Source organism: Humulus lupulus, chromosome 1, assembly GCF_963169125.1.
Source record: "Humulus lupulus chromosome 1, drHumLupu1.1, whole genome shotgun sequence".
Classification (NCBI taxonomy): domain Eukaryota; kingdom Viridiplantae; phylum Streptophyta; class Magnoliopsida; order Rosales; family Cannabaceae; genus Humulus; species Humulus lupulus.
The window spans coordinates 306,090,466-306,099,712 of record NC_084793.1 but is presented as its reverse complement, the minus strand read 5'-3'; positions in this window follow the sequence as shown (position 1 = coordinate 306,099,712).

Genomic DNA, 9,247 nt, shown 5'->3' with positions numbered 1-9,247 from the left:
AAGAAATTCGGCCTTTACCTACCAATTTTATTTGTGAGTAAAAATGGTGTACTGGTAGGTAAATCCCTTTACCTACCAATTTTGACCAATAACCTATTGGTAGGTAATAGTTAGTCGAGAAATGTATTATTACCTATGATTAGTATATTGATAGGTAAAAATCTTGTGGACCCCACAAAAAATGAGTCAATGTCATTGACCTAGTGTTTGACGTGGCATTATATGTGGCATTATACGTGGCAAGTGATGTGGCACTCCACGTTGCACATGACGTGGCACTAAATGATTGGGTTACTTGTCCATTTTTATTAGTTACGTGGCACTAAATAATTGGTCCACATGGCATGAGCTGATATACCTATTTTTACCTACACTTATTTATTTGTGAGTAAAGATAATGTTTACATGTAGGTAATTTTAATTATATCTTTAAATTTAATTTAATATAAACAATAAATGAAAGTAATTACTTTTAAAAATAATTGTCATTATTCCTCAAATAAATTATTTAACATGAATAACAAAATAAACAAACATACATTATAAAATATTCATTGCTTATTAAATGATGAGTGTTACACTAATTACATTTCATAAAATAAAATATCTACAATTCTATACAAATCTCTTTTCTCTAACTACATTTTTCTTGATATTCTTCACTTTGGAATTATTGCACGAGAGCCTCCTTCCTCTAACTGAACTTTGAGAATGTCGATGATGGCTTTGAGAGGCGAGGTTTGGGTTGGCGATAGTGGGAATGACTATAATTAACTTCAACATAAAAAATATCCCCAATTTAGTCATCATAAGGATTTCAGATTATATATGGCTTATTACTATGGGCATTTATGACACTTGACATACCTACATATATTAAAAACAAATATATGAGCACATCAAGTCTCATAATCACCAACATAGAATAAGTACACTTATTCTTGAACATCATAGGCAAAATAAATTCAAAGTAACAGTGGTGAAAATCCACAAACTATAAAAATCAGATTATAGACACAGAACCAGACCCTACAGCCAAAGACCCTACACAACTCAAAGCCGAAACACACTAATCATAAAAACAGAAATTTGTCAAACCTTGTCTCAATAAAACAATAAATAAAGTTTAAACATGCAAAAGAATCATAAAAACTAGTTTCTTAATTACATATATAGATAGCAAGCATATAAGTTAGGTCAAACAATTCCAGAATTATGTCAAATTCAGCCAGCATAAAGATTATGATGTTACAATCAAAGAATCTCACCAAAATCAGTTTTTCACCCATACTTTCATTCAAGTAAATTAGTCAACAACATACAATATAATTTGACATAAATCATTTAATAGATTTGAATAACCACAGAAAAAACTAAAAAAAAAAATCATAGAGCTACTCTCATTAGAAACAATACATCATAAGCAAGCATGAGAAAAGAGTAAGACAATTTTTCATCATAAATCCTTCAGACATATGGGAGCTGATAAACATAACAAGATAAAAAACAAAGTCTTCTACACTAACACAGTAAACATAGCACAAAGCCACCACCAAGACCCAATAAACTTAATGACAAAATAAATCAATGAACATATCAAAAACATACTGAACAAACAAAAATTGCCTCAAAATTACTAATCATCATCAATCCTTCAGAATTGGGGATTTTCATCAAATAAGATCATGAATATACCTCAACCAACAAACTACCAAGCCTGTGAGCGATCCGCCAATCCACTTCAATCTACTAACCGCAGTTGTAAACTACCACTGCAACAACACCATCTGTAAAACAAAAATATAAACAACAATGTCTCAAAGAAGATAACACAACAAAAAATTAAATAATTTTCCTTACAAATCAATACTGGAGAAGGTATAAACAATCATAACAAAAATAAGCAATGGACTTACAAATCAGACATGGTAGAGGCAGAGAACAATAGCGGCAGCAAAGAGTGGACAGGTGGGGAGCAAGGAGGCAGAGATAGAGAGCAGGGATGAAGCGAGCAAGCAAGGAGACAGAGGCAGAGCCGAGAGCAATCCAAAACCCTCAAGGCGCCAAGAAATCCAAAATCCTCAAAGCCTCCAAAACAAATATTACTAAGTACACAGATTATACACAAGAAACAGAAGAAAATTTGCATACAAATAGACAAATTAGAAATAATATATAGAAGTACTTAAACAAAACATATATCTAAATGCAGCTGAAGAACAAGCCACCAACAACATTTTGAAATAAAGTACCAAACCAAAATATACAGATAAAATTCATAAATCTAATAATGACAAGAACATAAACAAAATACCCAAATTAGGAACTTGGAGTAGATAACTAATCCTAGAAATGAAGCATTGTCTATTTTTTGGCCTTCAAGAGGGAATAAGTACACACTTAAGTGTATTGAATTGCCTAAATAGTCAATTGATAACCGTATCCAAAAAAATCCTGTTATCCATCAATAGGATTTAACTTCTGCATTTGAATCAAAACCCTAAACCCCATAGAAGAACTAGAAAATAATAGCATTGATTTAGATTTCAACCTAAAGAATGTCAACTCTTTTTTATCAGAAAATGATGTAATTTCAACATAACTACAAATACATATCAGATTCACTAATGCAGTAAACATATAAAAACTATATCCTAAATTTGAATACTAATATCAAGAACAAAATACAAAACCAACCAAACATCTATATCTGAATATAGCAACAAAGTATCAGATTCAGAACAATGAATATATTCATCATTAACCCTTTAGATTATTGGAGATTTAATCAACATCAGTCATAGAATATACCTTAAAGCCACCTAGCCACCAAGCCAAGCAATATAAAGCTCTCAAAACCACCAAGCCAAGTGATCCGCAAATATCAAACCCACATAGCCAAGCAAACCAAAACTCACAAATCCTTAAAACCTTAGAAACATTAGACATGGCATCAATATCACAAAGGAAAAACAAATCTACCCAACTTAATAACACACGAGTATGCAACAATGGAGTTATTTGTTATATCGAGTGTTTAATGCTAAAAACTACAGAAATTACCCAATGCGATTTTAGGTGAAGAGAATCAGCGTTTCAGGGGCTTAGACCAAACAATAAGTTAGTCATCAACACAGGCGGTGACTTAGAGAAGTCGTGATGGGAGGCAGCGGCAACGGCGACTCAAAGAAATCATGAGGGAGGCAAAGACGAAGGCTAACATATCTGATGAATCGTGTAGAGCTATAGAACGAGTCAAAGAGAAGATGAATGAGACAAAATAGGAACATAGATGAGAGGACTTAAGGACTGAAGAGCTACATATGAGATAGGTTAGGTCTGCAACAATGGAGGAGTCGTCTGGTCAACTCCAAGGATCGAAGGAGATGAAGGGTTTTCAGCAAAAACGCAATGAGAGAAGAGGGATTTGAGATATTAGGGTTATAGGTTTTCTTTTTTATGCTGATTGATTTGGGTTAAGTTTAGATTTATAACATATATATTTATGTTTTAATTAAATAGTAAGTGTAATTAGAAAATTGTGCATATACTATAATAATTTAAAATATGTTGACATGGCAAGATATGTAGGATAAAAAATTATACACATAATTATTTTTTTGATAAAAAGTTAAAATATGAAATAAATTGAGAGGGAAAAATTTGCGCCAACTGAAAAATTGTTTCCCTCCAATATATATGTAGGTAAAGTTCTATACCTACCAATATTTATTGGTAGCCAATCATAGTTCCGAAAATTTAGAATATTGCTAACATTTACCTACCAATAGTTCGTACCAATAAATATTGGTAGGTAAAAATATCATTTGCCTACCAATAAATATGCGTAAGTAAAATATTGGTAGATAAAGATCAGATCTCACTTATTCTTTATTACTTATTACGATTACGTGCACTTGCGTTTTGATTTTACACAACAATAAACATGATATCTGGTCCTTGAATAACCTCGACGCATCTGTCCTTGGAGTTACGTCTTCATATCCTTAGTAACTCGGGTTACGTCTTCATATCCTTGGCAACTCCTGTTTGATGTGCTGCGTTCATCACGCTAACATCCATTCATAGCATACAACATACAATCCAAACATATCATCGTATCAAAGCATTTCATAATTCATAGCGTAAAGCATCATAACACTTTCATTCATACAAACAATCTTACCATTCATAGCATAACAAGCAAAATTCTATCTAACTTCCTTACCTCAGGTCCAAGCTAAGTAAAACGACGAGCCTATACCATAATCAAAATAACATTCCTTAGCTTCACATTATCTCTATTTTGCCCACTCATATAACTCATGTGTGCATGGGCCATGTACACATGGTGAGAGTTACTCACAACATACAAAAATGCATAATTACACATAAGACCATAAAAGAATAATGCACATTCTACCTATATTGCATGCATGATCTTTCTATAAAAACTACATGGTTGCATAAAAGACATATTTTTTAACGTAAAAGTGAATTTGCATGCGACATGCATACGTGGGAATGTTGCATAAACGTGGCGTTTAAAATGATAATTCAACGTGTCTTACTTCTATCGTTTTCAAAATAATAAAATTGTAACATGCTTTGTTTACCATTATTTATCTCCTTAAAATTACTAGGTTGATTAAATCTCAAGACATTATTTTTATTTCATAAAAATAATTTATTTAGCCATTTAAAAAAATATAATAAATCCGTTTATTATTTTCAAATTACATAGAAATAACAAAGGCTTGAAATTATTTAAAATACTTATAATTATCATGTTTCCTTAGAAAATAACAATTTAATTTAAATTAATAGAATTACATAATTGATGTGAGAAAAATATAAATTTTAGGTGTGGGAAAAATATATTTTGCTTGAATTATTTTAAGACTTAATTTTATGTAATATAAATTCAATTAGAATTAGAATTTGGAAATCTCCACTTTGGTCGAGCTCTACTCACATCAGTCGAGCTCTACTCACACCTGTCTGGCTCCATACTACAATTTTAATTAGACTTTGGAAATCTCAACTATGTATGGTCGAGCTCTACTCACCAGTCGAGCTCTATGCTATCAATTAGAATTTGGAAATCTCAACTCATGCTAATCGAGCCCTAAACTGAAAGTTCATTGCATTTTTAAAAATCTCGACCATAACCACTTGAGCTCTACTCGTTCTAGTTGAGTTCTACATTTTAAACCAATATTTTTCAAATCGTGTCTTTAGTGCTCTAAATTTATAGCCAATTGATTTCAATTAAATATATTGTCCATTCTAAAAAAAAGTACAAGAATAGAAAAAAATGTATTTAACTTCATTTACCTCATTATCTAATTGAGTCGTTGTTGTGTCTGCGGGAGGTGTTGGTGGCACACTAGCATCCAACGATTTTGAGCACGACGACTTCGGACTAGATTCGTGAATAATCAACCGCCGTTGAATCGGTTGTTGTGGATCTCTAATGCTTGGTACTTTCGTTCGTGCCATCGAATCTTGGAAATAGAGTGTATAAGAGTTGAGCTTGGGTGATTGGACAATCGATCCACCTAAAAATGCTAATAGAAAGCAAATTTACATAAAAATATCATTATTCGAACATCATAATAAGATCTATTTAAATATATGGGTCTAAGAAAATTAACTTAAAGTGATTATGTACCGTGACTAAAATCTTCAATAAAAACAAGGTTGTTAATATATCAATTATCAAACTAAGCTAAAATGTACACTCTACATCACATATCCAATATGTTTTTTTTAACAAAAAAAAAAGAAGATAATGAAGTAGTACAATTAATCAATGCAAGGTAAGTATTCATTTCAAATATCAAACCATAAGCAACAACGCATATTGTATATTAGTTGAAAATCTCAATCTAATTTAATAAAGTTAGTTCATTGAGACATTTTCACGAACATATGGTTTGCATTATTATTAAGATTGTAAAAAAAATTAATAAACAAAATAAATATTATAGCAAAGTGTAATAGATTATACAAAAGTTTAATACAAGAAATGGGTACTCACTGTCATTTTAATAGAAGGAATCAATTCATTCATATATATATATAAGCTGAAAGAAAACAGAACAAAAAGACAAAACAAAAAAGTGGGAAATGTACCTTGGGGTGGGGGTGGCAGTGGGAGTGACTATACTTTTGTTGTTTTGCTTCTTTTCAATTATTTTTTAATTGTATTATGAGGTCAATATTATATTATTAATATTGTAATGAAGGAATGGAGAAAAAAGGGAGTGTGAAAATGGGAGCTGCGAAAATGATACCAGATTATATATATAGGGTTTTCAGAGTACATGCTCACCCAAAATAAAAAATCTCTTTCTCTCACACATTCTATGAAATTGGGCTTTAATCTAATAACTTCCCTACTTTTAGAGCTCTTTGTTCAAGTTCTTATGGTATATATCCTTGGTGTTCTCAGTCACCCACACTTTGCAAATCTCAGAGGAAATTGCTTTATAGATGGAGAAAGAGAGATCCAACGGCTATTGGTTTATGAAACATTCCTATTAGAAGTTGGGAAGATCATTTTTTCAACTGAGTTGCCCCAGTTCAGTCCTTGGATTAAAAGAATGCAGATTATCCTTAGTTTAAGTGTTGTTGAAAGGTTGGTTTATTTACATAAGGGACTGGAATTTAAGGTACAATTTCTTTTAATTCAGTTTTGGGAGTTGACGTTAATTTATCAGCAGTTTGCTTTAATTTTGAGCATTTATTGAAATTCACGCTGCAATTCGGAGCAGGTCAACACAACACAGAAGGAATTGTGGATTATATGCATTCAAATCTATGGGGGCCATCTAGAACAATTTCAAGAGGAGGAGCCAGGTACTTTATTTCTTTTATTGATGATTTTTCTAGAAGAGTATGGGTCTATATTATGAAAACTAAAGATGAAGCTTTTCCCAAGTTTAAGGAGTTTAAGGCACTGCTTGAGAACCAAACTGGAAAAAGAATTAAGAAACTCAGGACTGACAATGGTTTGGAGTTCTATGCAGACCAGTTTAAAGTTTCTTGCAGGAAAAAAAGGATTGGAAGGCATCTTACAGTTGCTAGAACACCGCAACAAAATGGGTTGGCCGAGAGAATGAACATGACCCTACTTGAAAGGGTAAGATGTATGATCATTAGCTCTGGTTTGCCTAAGAATTTTTGGGGTGAAGCTGTGGTAACAACTAGCTATCTAATCAACAGATGCCTATCATCTGCCATTGGTTTTAAGACTCCCATAGAGGCATGGTCAGGTCATAATGCTCACTATGGACATCTAAGGATATTTGGGTGCGTGGCTTATGCTGACTTGAAGCAAGACAAGCTGGAACCTAGAGCAAGAAAGTGCATTTTTATAGGGTATCCAGAGGGTGTAAAAGGGTACAAATTATGGAGTATTGAATCGGGTAACCACCAGAAATACTTTGTCACTAGAGATGTAGTGTTTGAAGAAAGTAAGATGTACAAAGATACATTGAAATCTCCTACTGAGGTAGAAAGTAAGAAGGCTGATGAGGATGTTCAGTTTGAGGTGGAGCTGCCTAACCAATTAGAACCTATCATTCCAGCTGCAACAAAAGAAGTTATGGAAGAAGGAGAGCAAGAACTAGCCGATAGTGAATCTGATCGAGACGAGGATACTACTTTAGATTATGAATTGGTCAGAGATCGTAAGAGGAGGGCTGTGAAAGCACCTGTGAGGTATGGATTTGCAGATGTGGTTCACTATGCACTAAACATTGCAGAATTTGGTGACTTTGAACCAAGAACCTATGAAGAGGCCATTCAGTCAAGTGATAATCTGAAGTGGAAAGCAGCAATGGAAGATGAAATAGATTCTCTAAATAAAAACAAGACTTGGACCCTGATTGAGAGACCTGTTGGCAAAAAGGTTATGGGAAGTAAGTGGATCTTCAAGCTAAAGGAAGGAGTACCAGGTGGGGAATTAGCAAGATATAAGGCCAGACTAGTTTCTAGAGGTTTCACACAAAGAGAGGGTATTGACTACAATGAGATATTCTCTCCTGTAGTGAAACACACTACAATAAGGATTTTGTTAAGCCTTGTTGCGGTAGAGGACTTAGAACTAGAGCAGCTGGATGTCAAGTGTGCTTTCCTACATGGTGATCTTGAGGAGCAGATAATCATGAAACAACCAACAGGCTTTGAGGTAAAAGGAAAAGAGAATCATGTTTTTCTATTAAAAAGGTCGCTATATGGTTTAAAACAATCACCTAGGCAGTGGTATAAACGATTTGATGATTATGTAATCAAAACTGGTTTCAAAAGGAGTGCCTTTGATAGCTGTGTGTATGTCAAAAATGAGAAGGCCCTAGTGTATCTACTCCTATATGTAGATGAAATGCTCATAGCCAGCAAAAGTATGAGTGACATAGACAAAGTAAAGAGGTTGCTGAACAAGGAATTTGACATGAAAGACCTTGGTCCAGCAAAGAGAATTTTGGGAATAGAAATTGATAGAGACAGAAGAAACCGAAGGCTTAAGCTGTCTCAGAGTGAATACATTACCAAAATTCTAGATAGATTCGGGTTTGCTGATGCGAAACCAGTCAGTACACCTATATCTCAACAGTTCAGATTATCCTCCTCACAAGCACCAACTACTGAAGAAGAAATCGGATATATGGAGTCTATTCCTTACACAAGAATTGTAGGCTGTATGATGTATTTCATGGTCTGCACTCGACCAGATATCTGTCATGGGATTAGTGTAGTGAGCAAATTTAAATTCAGACTATGCTGGGGATCTAGACACAAGGAGATCGCAATCAGGTTATGTGTTCATGCTAAATGGGTGTACAATCAGTTGGAAAGCCAATCTTCAAACCATTGTAGCCCTATCTACCACAGAGGCAGAATACATAGCTTGTACAGAAGCTGTAAAAGAAGGAATCTGGCTGAAAGGAATCACTAGGGAGCTAGGCATTGATCAAAGATGTGTAAACATATACTGTGAGAGCCAGAGTGCCCTTCACCTCAGCAGAAACCAAGTGTTTCATGAAAGGACCAAGCACATAGATGTTAGATTACACTTCATTAGAGATGTAATTAGTGAAGGAAAGTTCAAGCTCTGCAATGTCTCTATTGAAGACAATGCAGCTGATATGCTCACCAAATCACTTGCTACAGCCAAGTTCGATCACTGTCTTGAATTGCTCAAAATCACTGATATCTGTCATCAGTGATTAATCTGTTCTGT